The sequence below is a fragment of the Puma concolor genome, chromosome C2, assembly GCF_028749965.1.
Source record: "Puma concolor isolate L17-30 chromosome C2, mPumCon1.1.hap2, whole genome shotgun sequence".
Lineage (NCBI taxonomy): Eukaryota > Metazoa > Chordata > Mammalia > Carnivora > Felidae > Puma > Puma concolor.
In genome coordinates this window covers 105134571-105147887 of record NC_141675.1, presented here as the reverse complement: position 1 = coordinate 105147887, position 13317 = coordinate 105134571, and the positions used below count along the sequence as shown (strand labels likewise).

The following is a 13317-nucleotide window of genomic DNA, read 5'->3' as shown; positions in this document are numbered from 1 at the left end:
TGTAGATAAGCTTTACTTTCCACACTATTCATTTGAAGTCATAAGCAGATCTGAAATTTCCAAGCTAGCAGTCAGTATAAAACTGCTGATGACCATTATTTATATACCTTGGCCAGATGAATCATGTTTGCAATAACTAATAATATTTTAAAGGCATGCCACTCTTTCCTAGAGAGTGTTGGTCCCCTGGCATTTGGTGACAGTTCAATACTGAGACCCTGGAGGTGGTCAATAGGTGACACTAACCTAAACAGAAGCCTCAGCACACCCGGTGGCAGGGTACCAAGAGGAATTTAACATTCCACTCCTACCGCCCTCCTCCGCTTCCCGGCTTCCGCAAAGTGGTTTTAAAATCAGAAGCACATCCCTAGCGCTCTGTGTAGGTGGTGACGTGGGAGGGGGTGAAATGCAACCTTTATGTTCCTAACTGCCTGTCATCCAATTCCCCGTTTCCCTCTGACTTTCCTGAGTGATGAGGTCATCCCGGCGCAGAAAAATCAAACTCCTATTTTTCAGACCCAATAAAGGCCGGCATTGTGTGTCTGCGTAAACACAGGCCAGACGGGCAGGGCGGCGGGGACACGAGTGGCCCGCCCTCTGGCGGTCGCAGGAGACGATGGTGCCCCGAGCTCCACCGCCCCGAACAACGGCAGGGAGGCGGAGAGGGTGAGTGCTAAAATGTAAGTTAAAATTAGATCAATAGTCAGCTTGGCTCTCTCAATCAATGCTTCGCAGGGCGAGCGTACAACCAGCTATTTATACGCTAAACCCGGCATTATCTTCCTCTTTTAGGACGCACAGATCCATTACTGCGCGCCGTAGGGGAGAGGATGCTGCAGGGAGCTGATGCATGCCACATTTCAGCCCCGCGGGCTCCGGGAGGCTGCATCCGGCCAGCGGGTGCACGAGATGGGGAGTGGGAACATACCTCCTGCCCCGGTGGCCCCACGGCTCTCTACAGTATTCCTTCCCTGGCCTGCCCCGCAACGACTCACTCCCATCCATTCCTTACCTCCACGGAATCCCTAGGGTTTACACGGGGAGTTGCGGGGCGGGGGATGGGGGGGGGGGGCGCTCACACCAAGGGACTGCATTACGCAGTCTTCGCTCAGACAGTTGTTGCTGTAAATAGCTGCACCCTCCCTCCACCCCCGTCCAAGCACGGAAGGGAATGGGTTTACAGCAACCTGTCTGATTGCATTGTATTTCAGGCCTTGGTGAGATGGACTTGTGCTCCATCCAGCCCCTGACGCGCTAAGATAACTGGACATTCCCAGTCCCGTTGCCCCAGTGGGTGGAAGTTATCTCCCTTACATGAAGCAATGTCCACATCTGGTGTTTGTGTTGATGTTGGGAAACTTTGCAGTTTTCAAAAGATGCTACAGAAAAAAAGCGGGGGGTGGGGGGTGGGGGTGGGGGGTGGGGGGGCACAATCTGATATAGCACAACCACCTCAGAAACACAAGATCAAATCGTATTTCCGGGGGAAAATGTAGGCATTCTAGTCTTAGATATGTATACAGCATATTTTATATTATATATAGGTATATAGTTTTTCTTAATTGTTGCTCTTCTCTTTTTTTGCAATTCTTTAATAAGCATGTACTACCCTTAAAAAGCCAAAGAACTTTAATAGTAGCTTACATGTACATTAGGTATATTTATAGAATTAATTTATTGTTTGACATAAAAGGATTTCGAACTAAAGATAGACACTGAGGCCTTCTTCTTTTAGAAACAACCTTTTTCCTCTTCAAATTCTTGTTGGCTTACCGCCAAAATGTATCCTGCATCTGTCCCTCTCCCCACATCTAGCTGGCTTCTAGCTTACTTACAAGTCACTATTGCTTATCCTTCACCTGGATTGCAAAAATAGCATCTCTTCTGGTCTTCCTGGATTCCCTCTCTCTTCGATGCAGCCTACCCACTCCACATAGCAACCAGATTGCTCTTTTTAAAATGGAAATCAGATCACAACTCCTTTCTTTCTTGGCTTCCTTGGCTCCCCACTGTGCTTCACTTAGATCCCCCCAGTTCTTTACACAAGAGCAAAATGTGGTATGTGGTCTGGCCCCATCCACCCTTGCTGGGCTCTCAGCTCGCTCACTTCCTCACGTTTTGTCAGAGCACGTTTTCACATGGTGCCTTCTTTCTGAGCCTTGCGCCCACAGACTCCGGGCTCTTGTGCTTCATGCATGCTAGGGAGAATTCTCTCTCAGAAGCTCTCCTCCAAGCTGCCTCGGTGTCATACTGGCCTCAGCTCAGATGACAGAAACCTTAGCTGACCGCTGCTCATTCAGAACTCATTATCACGTTACCCTATTTTATTTGCAGCACAGCAGTTAACTCAGATTGGTTTGTTTATCCTGTGGGTTATGAGATTATTCTCCCTTTTTGCACATTAGAATGTAAGCCCCATGAAAACCAGTTATTTAAAAAAAAATTCTGTTCTACTGTTTTGTTGGGTTCTAGAACAGTGCCTGGCCCACAGCTGTTATTCAATATATATTTATTGTATAGGTTACTAGGTGTAATTCCCTAATATATATATAATTATGCATATTCTGCCTTGCATCTTATAGTTATTTTTATACTTGTATGCTTCCTCCTTTCAAGTGTGAACTCCTTGAGGCAAGATCATGCTTAGTTCATTTTATTCTTCTTGGCTTTACGGAGTCTGGCACATCACAAGTGTTTAATATGTTTATTAGATTGAGTTGCAATAAGTGAACAGTTAATAAGCTGATACAATATGACTTTACCCCACATCTAGCTTTCACCAGGGAAAATGAAAATATATTTTGATATCCAAAGGGTGACATTATTGCTTTGATCCTTATAACACCACGCAGGCACACACACACACACACACACACACACGCTTTTGATATTTCAAAGAATGCTCATATCCATTATTTTATTTGATCTTAATACCAGCTCTGTGAGATAGGCTTTATGATCCACACTTTACAAATGTGGAAACCAAAGCTCAGTGGCATGAAGTGACCTGCTCAAGCTTGAGCAGCTAATATGAAGCAGAGACAGGACTAGAGCCTGTTAATTTCAAATACTTACAAATATGGTTGCATAAGAGCACACGTGCATACATGTCTGCACTTGCTGGCATTTTTTCACCTCCACCACACTCGTGGTTTGGACCAAATGGGATCATAAATACAAAGTATCTTGCATGGAATGTGGCATATGACAGGCTCCCAATAAATGACCGTTCCTTCCTCTTGCCTGCACTACGGGTTGCCATAATCTCTCCATCCCAAAAAAGAAGAATGCGTCTATCTTCACTTTGTTCTTTTTATTACTAGACTAACTTCCCGGATTCTTCTATTGTGAAATATTCATGCATAATATTAATTGGATACTTTCGCAGATCTGAACAAGAGTAAATGAATTTTTGCTAACTGGCAACCTATTGCTCTTTCATCTTTTACTCTGAATACAAATCAATGAAAAATATTTGTGAATACCTACCAGAACACAGCTTAGTTTAAGTTACACAGTTCGGTGTCAACAAGGAAATGGCACATTAAAAATGCCAAAGCTTGTTAATCATGAACAAAAACTAAACATAGCACAGCCAGAGGGGTTAAGTAACATGTAAAATTAGTGTTACAATAGGCAAAATAAAGCAAGAGCTTATTCTGACCATTCATTCATTTATTTATTTGTTGAGTATTTTTTACGTGCCAAGAACTGTACTAAGTATACTTATTGATGAGGTCTCTACTAATATAGGTCTAGTAGAAAAGACAGACTTAAACCAAATAACCACACAACAGAGATCAATGTTGTGAGAAGGCAAAACAGGAGGAATTGATGTGGGAAATTCAGGGGAGAACCCCTTGAGGAAGGGATGGCTGAGCTCAGTTATGTCTCAAGTTCCATACCACCAATGGTTACTAAAGAAGGAAGAGGAGGAAGAAATGACCAGACAAGCAAATAATAATAATGGTCACTAAGAAAAAAAGTTCATTTATTTTGAGAGAGAGAGAGCCTGCTCGTGCACGTGCACATGTGGGGGAGGGACAGAGAGAGCAGGAGAGAGTGAGAATCCCAGGCAGCCTCTGGGCTGTCAGCGCAGAGCCCCACGCAGGGTTCCATCTCATGAACCATGAGATCATGACCTTATCCGAAATCAAGAGTCAGACATTTAACCGACTGAGCCACCGAGGCGCCCCTAACTTTTAAATTCTTTTACTGAATAAGTATTTTTTAAGTGCCTACTATGTGCCAGGTAGATGTCTAAGTGCTACAGGGCATAGTAAGGGTCAAAGACAAAAATCCCTGCCTTCATGGGCTTATATTGTGATGGGAGAAAACATACAACAAACTAATAAAGAATTTTAATAGAAAAAAAAATTAGATGGTGATTTCTTCTAAGGAAAAACATAAACCAAGGAAGTAAGACTGGAAGTGGTGAAATAGTGAGGTACAATTTTACATAGGGTCGTCCCAGACACCTTCACTGAATAATGGATTTGAGCAAGACCCAAAAATGGTAAAGGAGCAAGCCATGCTGATCTGAGGGGTGGGATGGAGATTGCAGAGGGAAGAACTCTCCAGGAGGAGGACTCTGTCGGTGCAATAGCCCTGAGAAGGTAGCGTACCTGATTAATTTGAGGGAGTGCAAGGAGACAGGTGTGTAAAGTAAGTGGCATAAACGAGGGGGTAGCTAGTAGGTGAGTTCAGAAAAGGTAATAGATCTTCGTGGACCTGGTAGGTGATTGTAAAGCTTTGGCTTCTACTCTGTGTGCAGTGGGAAGACACGGAAAGCTTTTGAGCAAGTGATTGGCGTTATCTGATTTATGTTTTAATGGTCACTCCAGCTGCTGTGTAGAGAGCACTCATGTTCCAGGCAATGTGTTAAGTGTCTTAATAGATGATCTCATTTTTGTATTCACAATTCTGAGAGGTACCCATTCTATAGGTGAGAAAACCAAGGTGTAGGAGTTTAAGTACTTACTCAAGGTCACATGGCTAATAAATGACAGTGCTGGAATTAAAAGCCAACCAGTGTGATTCCAGCACCCAAGCCATTAACCACAATATTACAGCTCCTCCCTAAGAGAAACTGGGATCATTGGTGGTGGTGATGACAGTAACAGTCATACCTATTACTAATTGAGGCTTTTCTAGCCTGTTCTGGTTTTTCTCATTAACTTTATTTCATTCCCACAGAAACCCTTTCAGATAAGTATTATTGCTCTTTTATTATAGATAAGGGAACTGAGGCTCAGAGAAGTTATGTAACTTACCTATGTTCAAACAGTTTATAATTAGATGCTAGAATTCAAACCCAGGGCACTTAATCTGCAAAGCCCTTGCCTTACTCCTCCCAGATAAATATATTAAACTTTAAAATATGTTTATTATAAAGGGCCTATAATTGAGTCTTGTGTTTTAAAAAAAAATCCATTTTATCTTTCCTTTTTGATTGGAGTGTTTAGTCCATGTATGTATAAAATTACTGACATAGTTCGTTTAATTATTTCTACTTGTTATTTTTTCTATTTTTCCCATTTATGCTTTGTTCTTTTATGCCTTTTTTTTTACCTTCTTTTGAAGTATTTATTTTCCATGTTTCTCCTCTAGTAGTTTCTTATTATACATTCTTCATTTTCTTGTCTTTTTTCCTAGAAAATTATTGTGCCTTCCTAGCTTCCCAATATATCTTGTAGGTTAGCATTTTTGCCATTTCACAAGTAACTCAAGAAACTTACAATAATAGTTTAATCTCATTTAGATCTTCTGGTTCTTTGTGACACTAGCTAACATTTGACTCCTACATTATACTCTCAATAATCTTTTCTTATTTTTCTTTTAAAAAGTTGATATTAAAAAAAATCTTGTACACATATTTATTCTTTATAGTGCTCCTCATTTCTTCCCATAGTTTACTATTTCCATCCAGGATTCTTTTCCTTTGGCCTGAAAATTTTCCTTTAGTAAATCTTATGGTTCTTCCAGAGCCAAACTCAGTCAAAGTTACTTTGTTGGAAAATATCTTTATTTTGGGCTTAACTTTTGAAGTACATTTTCACTTGATATAATTTTATTCAGTGTTGCATTTTTCTTTCAGGTCTAATGATGTTAAAGCATTATCTTCTGGCTTCCATAGTTTCTATGTTTTTATTATTATTTTTAATGTTTATTTATTTTTGAGAGAGAGAGAGAGAGCAGAGGAGGGGCAGAGAGAGAGATGAAGACACAGAATCTGAAGCAGGCTTCAGGCTCTGAACTGTCAGCACAGAACCTGATGCGGGGCTTGAACTCATGAACTGGAAGATCATGACCTGAGCTGAAGTCAGACGCTAAACCTAACCGACTGAGCCACCCAGGGACCCCTCCATAGTTCCTATTGAAAAGTCAGCCATCAGTCTCTTTGTGACATTGAACGGAATGTGTCTCTTTTTCCTTTGGTTCTTTTCAGATTTTTTTCTTAGTCTTTACTTCCCAACACTTTGAATATGATGTCCCTAAATGTGGTTTTCATTGTTTTTATTCTTCTTAGTGTTCCCTGTTTCCCTTCCTTGAATTTGTGAGTGGAGTGGATATCGTTGATAAATTTCAGAAAATTCTCAGTTGTTATCTCTATAACAATTGCTCTTTTCCAGTCCCCTTCTCCTCTCCTTCTGGGACTTCAATTATACGTGTATTGGATTTTCTTTTCTTTTTCTTTCTTTTTTTTTTTTTTTTTTTTTACTGTGTACCATATGTCTCTTATATTTTATTCTGTTCTTTTTACTCTTTTCCCTCACTTTTGTGCTTCAACTTGGGCTACTGTTTTTAAAAAATGATCTTGTCTTTGAATTAAAAAATCTGTGGTATATGTACTGTTACACTTACCCAATTAATTGTTCAATTTAAATAATATATTATTATATTTTTTCAGTTTTAGAACACCTATTTGATTTTTTAAATTTTTTTAATGAAATTTATTGTCAAATTGGTTTCCATACAACACCCAGTGCTCATCCCAAAAGGTGCCCTCCTCAATACCCATCACCCACCCTCCCCTCCCTCCCATCCTATTTGATTTTTTTAACAATTTCAATTCTCTGTTGAAATTCTTAATCTTTTATTTCATTTCTCCTCTATTTTTTCATATCAAAATCTTAATGATTTTAAAATCCTTTTCTGCTAATTACCACATTTGAATTATCTGTGGGTATGCTTCTATTATTTGATTTTTTTCCTCTTGATTATCAATCACATCTTCCATTCATTTCTCATGTTAGTAATTTTGAATTGTATTATAGAAACTGGGTATCAAAAATAATCCAGAACAAAACAAAACAAAAAAATCCCAGAATGCTCAGATGAAATCCTGTACCATCAAGGACTCTTCCTTTCCTTTGGTAGGCAGACAGGTAGGGATTGAGCTGGGTGTGAGGCTGGGTTGCAGCTTTGAGTAAATCTTGGTAGATAAACCATTTGCCCTCCAGTTGGTCCCTGTTCTCTGCAAAGGGCATCTTTGGGCTTTCAATGGGGAGCCTAGAAACTCCTTGTATCCTTAACTCGAACAGTTCTGCTCTTCAGAGGTTAGGAGCCTGCAGAGATTTGGACACTCCCATTTCACATAGGTTCAAAATCTGGTAAATGGTTTAAAGGGAAGAACTGTAATCCATTCATCAAAAACTCTTATTTCTAGTGGGATTTTGTCTCCTAGACACTGCAGATTATAAAAAAAACTTATTCTCTCTTTCTGGGTTAGCCCACATAAGCTTTCCCCACCATCCTTAAGGGAATGGATCTTATATTTGGCACTTCTCTGTTTTCTAATCCATTACTTCAATCCTATACCAAACACATTACTTCAATCCCATTTCACCAATAGTTCTGCTGTGTTCCTATTTTCCCAGTAGAGGCCTGCATGGCTCAAATCCAGCCTTCAGCCTATACCCACAGTGGGCAAATGCTTCTTGGGAAGCCAGCAGCTGGTGATTATAAACTCCTTAGGAATTTCAGTCTAATTTCTCTGCATCCATCACTCTTCAGTGTTTTTAATGATGTCTTCAATGTACCTATTTCTTTTTCCTTCTTGCTACAGTATTGCTGTTAGCTTACTGGGATCTTTACATTCTGTCCAAAAGTGAAAGTCCTCAGATAAATGAATGGTTAGAAATTTTGGAGGTGAGGAGGACTTTGACATTTATGTGATACAGCAATCTCATTGGACATTTAGAAACATAGATGCTCAGAGTGGTAAAGTGATTTATTCAAGGCCCCAAACTAATGAGGCTAGAAACTAGATCTGAGGTAAATCTGGAGGCGGAGGGTTTCCTGATCCCAAGTCCAGTATTCAAGAGGAGGGAGGAGAGAAAGAGACAGGCAAAAAGACAATATAGCATGGAAAGGACTCCACCTGAAATGGAGAGCAATTTTGGAGTCTTGGCTGTAGCAGTCCAAGTGATCAGCCCTCAAAAATTCATGTTAGAAAACTTACCTGAGGTTTTATAAGTCAATCATAAAATTGAATACATGCTTCTCTCTTTTTTTTTCCTCCCTTGTTTGAAAACAGAAATTAGAATGAAGTACCAATGATAAGAGCTTTTCTAGAAGAGGTTACAGATGAGGCACACAGTGTGGTAATGTGAAGGATAGGAAAGGCTGCTATCAAAAAGCTGAGAATGTTACCCTTGGCACAGGGATATTGATACTGATGGGATTTCAAGGTGTCATGGGCTCATGAATTTCTCTGCTCAATACAGTAACAGACAAAGACTGGGTTGGTGCCCTTTGAAAACACACGATGTAAATGTTTCTGTCTTTTTCTATGTAAGCAGAGTTTATCACTACCACCTTTCTTTTCTCTCTCATTGTTGAGCTAGGCAAGATTTGAAAGGCAAGGAAGAGAAAGTGAAGAATTATTGATGAGATGGAAATCTGCAACCAAGAGCACAGAGACCCGTCTCTTCCCAAGATGATTCTCACCCTTCCACCAACACACCCAGCTACTGTGGTCAGCCCTCACCTTACACAAGGGCTATGAAGAATCATCCAAGGTCACAAAAAGTCAAAATCATGAGAAGGTACTTTAAAATAAATGTGATTTTTATGTCTACACCCAACATGGGGCTCAAACTCATGACCACAAGATCAAGAGTCGCATGTTCTTCCCACTAAGCCACCCAGGGACCCCTGTCCTTTGCTTGATTGCACTGTTTTATCTCTACTTAAGACTAGAAGAGGGGTTGCTAAGCAATTTAACAATGTAAACAAGGGGGTGGGGCTCAGCATCAATGGGAAGTAGTACCTTCAAACTTGTTAGAGGAACAAACTGCATTTAATGGTATTATCACATTATTGTCTACATGCAAATGTGTGCTATTTGTAAATGAATCACATCTCTTCATTAAGGAAGGACATCTTATTTATCATCCTGGTAGCAATTTCTGTGACAAAGTAATCCCCATTTATTTTAAATTGTCCACTATTGATAATAGCTAACATTAAAAAAATTTTTTTTAATGTTTGTTCATTTTTGAGAGAAAGAGACAGAACACAAGCCAGGGAGGGGAAGAGAGAGAGGGAGACACAGAATCCGAAGCAGGCTCCAGGCTCTGAGCTGTCAGCACACAGCCCGATGCAGGGCTCGAACTCACAAACAGTGAGATCATGACCTGAGCCGAGGTCGGACGCTTAACCCACTGAGCCACCCAGGGACCCCAATAATAGCTAACATTTTTTGAGTACTTGCTATATACAGGCCTTTTCCTAAGCAAGGAACACTTTATGCAAGCTTTTGCATTTACTCTTTACAGTAAGTTGTGTGAGGTAGGCACCACTATCGTTCTTCTTTTTAACAAGTGAGGAAACTTGAGACTTAGCAAGGATGTGTAATAACGGATAGGGCTTGGTTCAGTCTGGCCCAAATGCCCACGTGCTGATGATGGTCTTTCAACGGCTCCAAACTAGTGGTGCAAATCTTTCTTTTTCAGTGATGGTCAACTAGTGGCTTTGTTCCAAAACAACTCTATTCCTTCTTTCTGCTCTGCTCAGCCAGTCCCCTTGGGTACCAGTCTTCTCTCTCAGTTAGTGGTGGTCAAGGTGAGTTGCCTAAAACATCAAAGAAGGAAACGAATGGTTTTTGGAAGCAAGACTGACCTGGTATCTTCTCTGCAGCAGCCCCCTTGCTGGGTTCCAGCACATCCCTTACTAATTGCATAGCTTAGGGTTATTATTCAGTGTTCCTTATCTGTAAAATTGGAATAATATCCCCAACCTTGCAAGGTTGCTGGGGAAATGAAGTACTGTATGTAAAGTGCAGACACAAGATAGTATGTGTCAAATGCAAGTTCCTGTTTCTATCTTTTATGCATCCTATGGGATGGATATCTCTCTTCAAAGTTAGCACCTTGTCTAGGAGATACTTGAGCTCCTTGTTGACATCCAGACTTTGCATGTAACTGGGAGAAGAAGTTTGTGAGATGACAATTGTGTGTCATCCTCCCTCCCTGCTCTCCCCCTCCCCCACCCCCAACAAAGAAATCCCATGATAATGTACCCAAGAAGTACAATTCAGGATTCCTTCTCTTTAACTGGAGTCATCTGAAGTTGAACAGCCGCCTCGCCTGGAGGCCATTTTTCTTCTGCAATAAATTTGTCTTCATAACAAACCGAAGCCACTGACCTCCAGGTGGAGCTCCATGAAAGAGAGACAAAAGGAAAAAGAGAAAAAACCATGTTGGCGCCCCAGAGAAGCTGATAGCCTGAGGAAGACACAATGAAATGTAAAGATGGGGTGTGGTCCTTAATGGATTTGCAGGGAAGAGAGGGACATGTGGAACGCATTCAGCCAGTTTAATTCCACAGGAATTTGGAGAGACTGCCAAAGGGCTCAGCCAGCCCAGGGAGGGGTGCGAGAGAGAGGAGACATGGTCTAAGGAGCTGGCAGTCTCCGGGAGTGGCAGCACATGCACTGGAGGAGGAAGAGCAAAAGATCAGTTACATTCCATGGTCAACTGTGATGCAGCTTAGGATGTGGTTTCACAGGTGAGAGAAGGACTATTGTTGTTTTTTGCATGCTGCTGTATTCCGGGCACCAAATTAGATGAGTTAAATGGATCATCTCATCTAATTTAACCCTAAAAACAAACCTTTGACATGAGCCCACTTTGGTGGTGAAGAAATTGAAGTGTGAAGAGATTAAACCTGCCCAGGATCCAGCAGCAAGCGAGCTAGAGGATTTCAACATACATCTGTCTGAATGCAACACCCATTCTCTCAGGAGGCCTAGAGCTCCTTGCTAACTGTAAGATTAAGCCCTTCTAACCTTCCTATGCCTCAGTTTCCTTATGTGGTGAATGGAGATAGTAATGCTATACTAGAATTGTTTGCGAGGTAAGCTTTGCTCAAATCCTTTTCTCTGGCAATGGCCACCTCACTTTAGTTCCTGATAATGGGTTATCTTTGTATCCCAATCATACTGCAAATGTTCAGACCATGGTGGACACTGACTCAAGAGAGGGGTGGGAGTAGAGAGTGACAGTTCCCGGAACTACCTCAGTTTTGTCTCGTCTGTCCTGAAGCCTGATTGGTTCAGTTTTTCTTAGATCCAGTGAGACTGTACCTTAACCTTGCAATAATCCCCAACCTTCATTCCTCCCTGTTTTTTTTGTTTTGTTTTGTTTTGTTTTGTTTGAGCTGAATTGAGTCTGTGTTACCTGCAACTAACAGATAGATCCGTGACCAGAACGAATACTTTCCTCATGGACTTATTGTGAGGAATCCATGAGATCAGGGAAATTACAAAAAGCAAATGACTGAGACTGTAGCTTTTTATCTTAGTAAGTAAAATAGCAATTTGGCCTTTATAATTGGGTCTTAAGATTTTCAGTTTATGGAATGCTTCATTACATCAAAAGGAAGATTTGCACAAATTTCACTTCTAGTCTTCCTGCCAGGAGGAATCAAAGTGGCTAATAGTCATGTCAAACTAAAGATGCACAGCTCTCAAGTTCTCTGTGTTGGGGGTTGAGTGGCTCTAGGCTGGTCATCTGGTAACCACTTTAAACCAGGTTTCCACTCGTTCCCAGCTGTACCCTGTAGAATCTTCCAGAGGGCGTTGTAGATAGCCTGACCGAATAACAAACCACCTGACTGGCTGGCTGGTCGGCTGGTCAGCCACACTGCTGTCTTTACTCGGTTGAGGGTCCTGAGAGGAGAGTGTAGCTGAAATTCAACATGCTATCACACCAAGGAGACTTCTTACTTGATGTGGTTCAATTGCCTTGACTGGTCACGTCTCTCAAAATGGCCAGACTGCATGGGCACACAAACACAGCCTGAGAATACAAAGCTACTTCTTTTAAGAAAAAAACAAATTTCACACTGGACATTTTAAGACTGGGTTATTTAGTATCACAAATGCTTTGCCTTTGGGCAGATGATTCAGTAGGTTTGAAGAGCTGGCCAGAAACAGCATATTTTCTGCTGGCAGTCTTATTTGTCACAAAGCTGCGTATTGCTTTATTTTTTATGGACCTCAGGATTCCAGGTCTTCTTTTCTTTCTGGATAATTTCAAAACCTCTTGGTTAGAGGCGAAGCCATCCTAACCTGATTCTCTCTCCTGACCACCTCCACATGCACCCCACATTCTCTGCTTTCTCTGTAGATGGTCTTGCTTCATTCTCCACCCACCAGTCAGGCAGCAGAGGAAGCAATTTTTTTTTTAAGTAAGTTTTCCTCCATGGCTGCTTTATTACTTAACTCACACCATGTAAATCACCAGTCGGAAGGTGGCCTTTGGGTGAACCTCATTCTGAATCTCAATTGAGTGGTGCAAAGATGGTCAGTATAATTTCCTGCTGCTTTTCACGAATCTCACTTTTCTCAGCTTTTGCCCATTATGATCCTTTAAAATAAAGTGCCTATTGTTTGTATTATTAGCGCCCCCCCCCCCCCCACCTCCGCAGCTCTCTGCAATAAAGCAGCAGGTCAGAGCTTTCTCTGGGAGAATTTTGGAAAAGGTTCACGGGAGGGCATCTGGTGCCATATACATACTATGATAACCTTTAATACATATGATTGCTTGGAAGAGAATCTGAATCCTGCTTTGTGGTTGGTGTCCTTTTACTGCCAATGTCTTCAGAAAAAGAAACTGCACCATAATCTGATATCAGTGGATGACATTGTAGGCACCACACAGAAATCTGTTTTTGGAGCAGCCTTCTGCACGGTGGGCGGAGGGGGTGGGGAAGTGGCACTTTCCCAGTTATCTGCTCTTTTGCTAGAATCTTGGTGGCCATAGGTCAGGTAGGGTTTACCCAGACCAGATATCTATTTACAACCATACT

At 41.3% G+C, this 13317-nt stretch overlaps 1 long non-coding RNA gene across 2 annotated transcripts in view; it reads left to right on the top strand.

Moving 5' to 3' along the window:
- The first annotated feature begins 522 nt into the window (after positions 1-522).
- Positions 523-13317, top strand: part of LOC147577471 (uncharacterized) — a 30211-nt gene continuing 17416 nt past the window's right edge. The window contains exon 1 of one of the 2 annotated variants that reach the window (XR_015240331.1): positions 523-680. This is a non-coding gene — a long non-coding RNA (uncharacterized LOC147577471). Of the gene's footprint in view, positions 681-10591; positions 11014-13317 lie in introns of those variants that run through there. The other variant, XR_015240332.1, reaches the window with a different exon arrangement.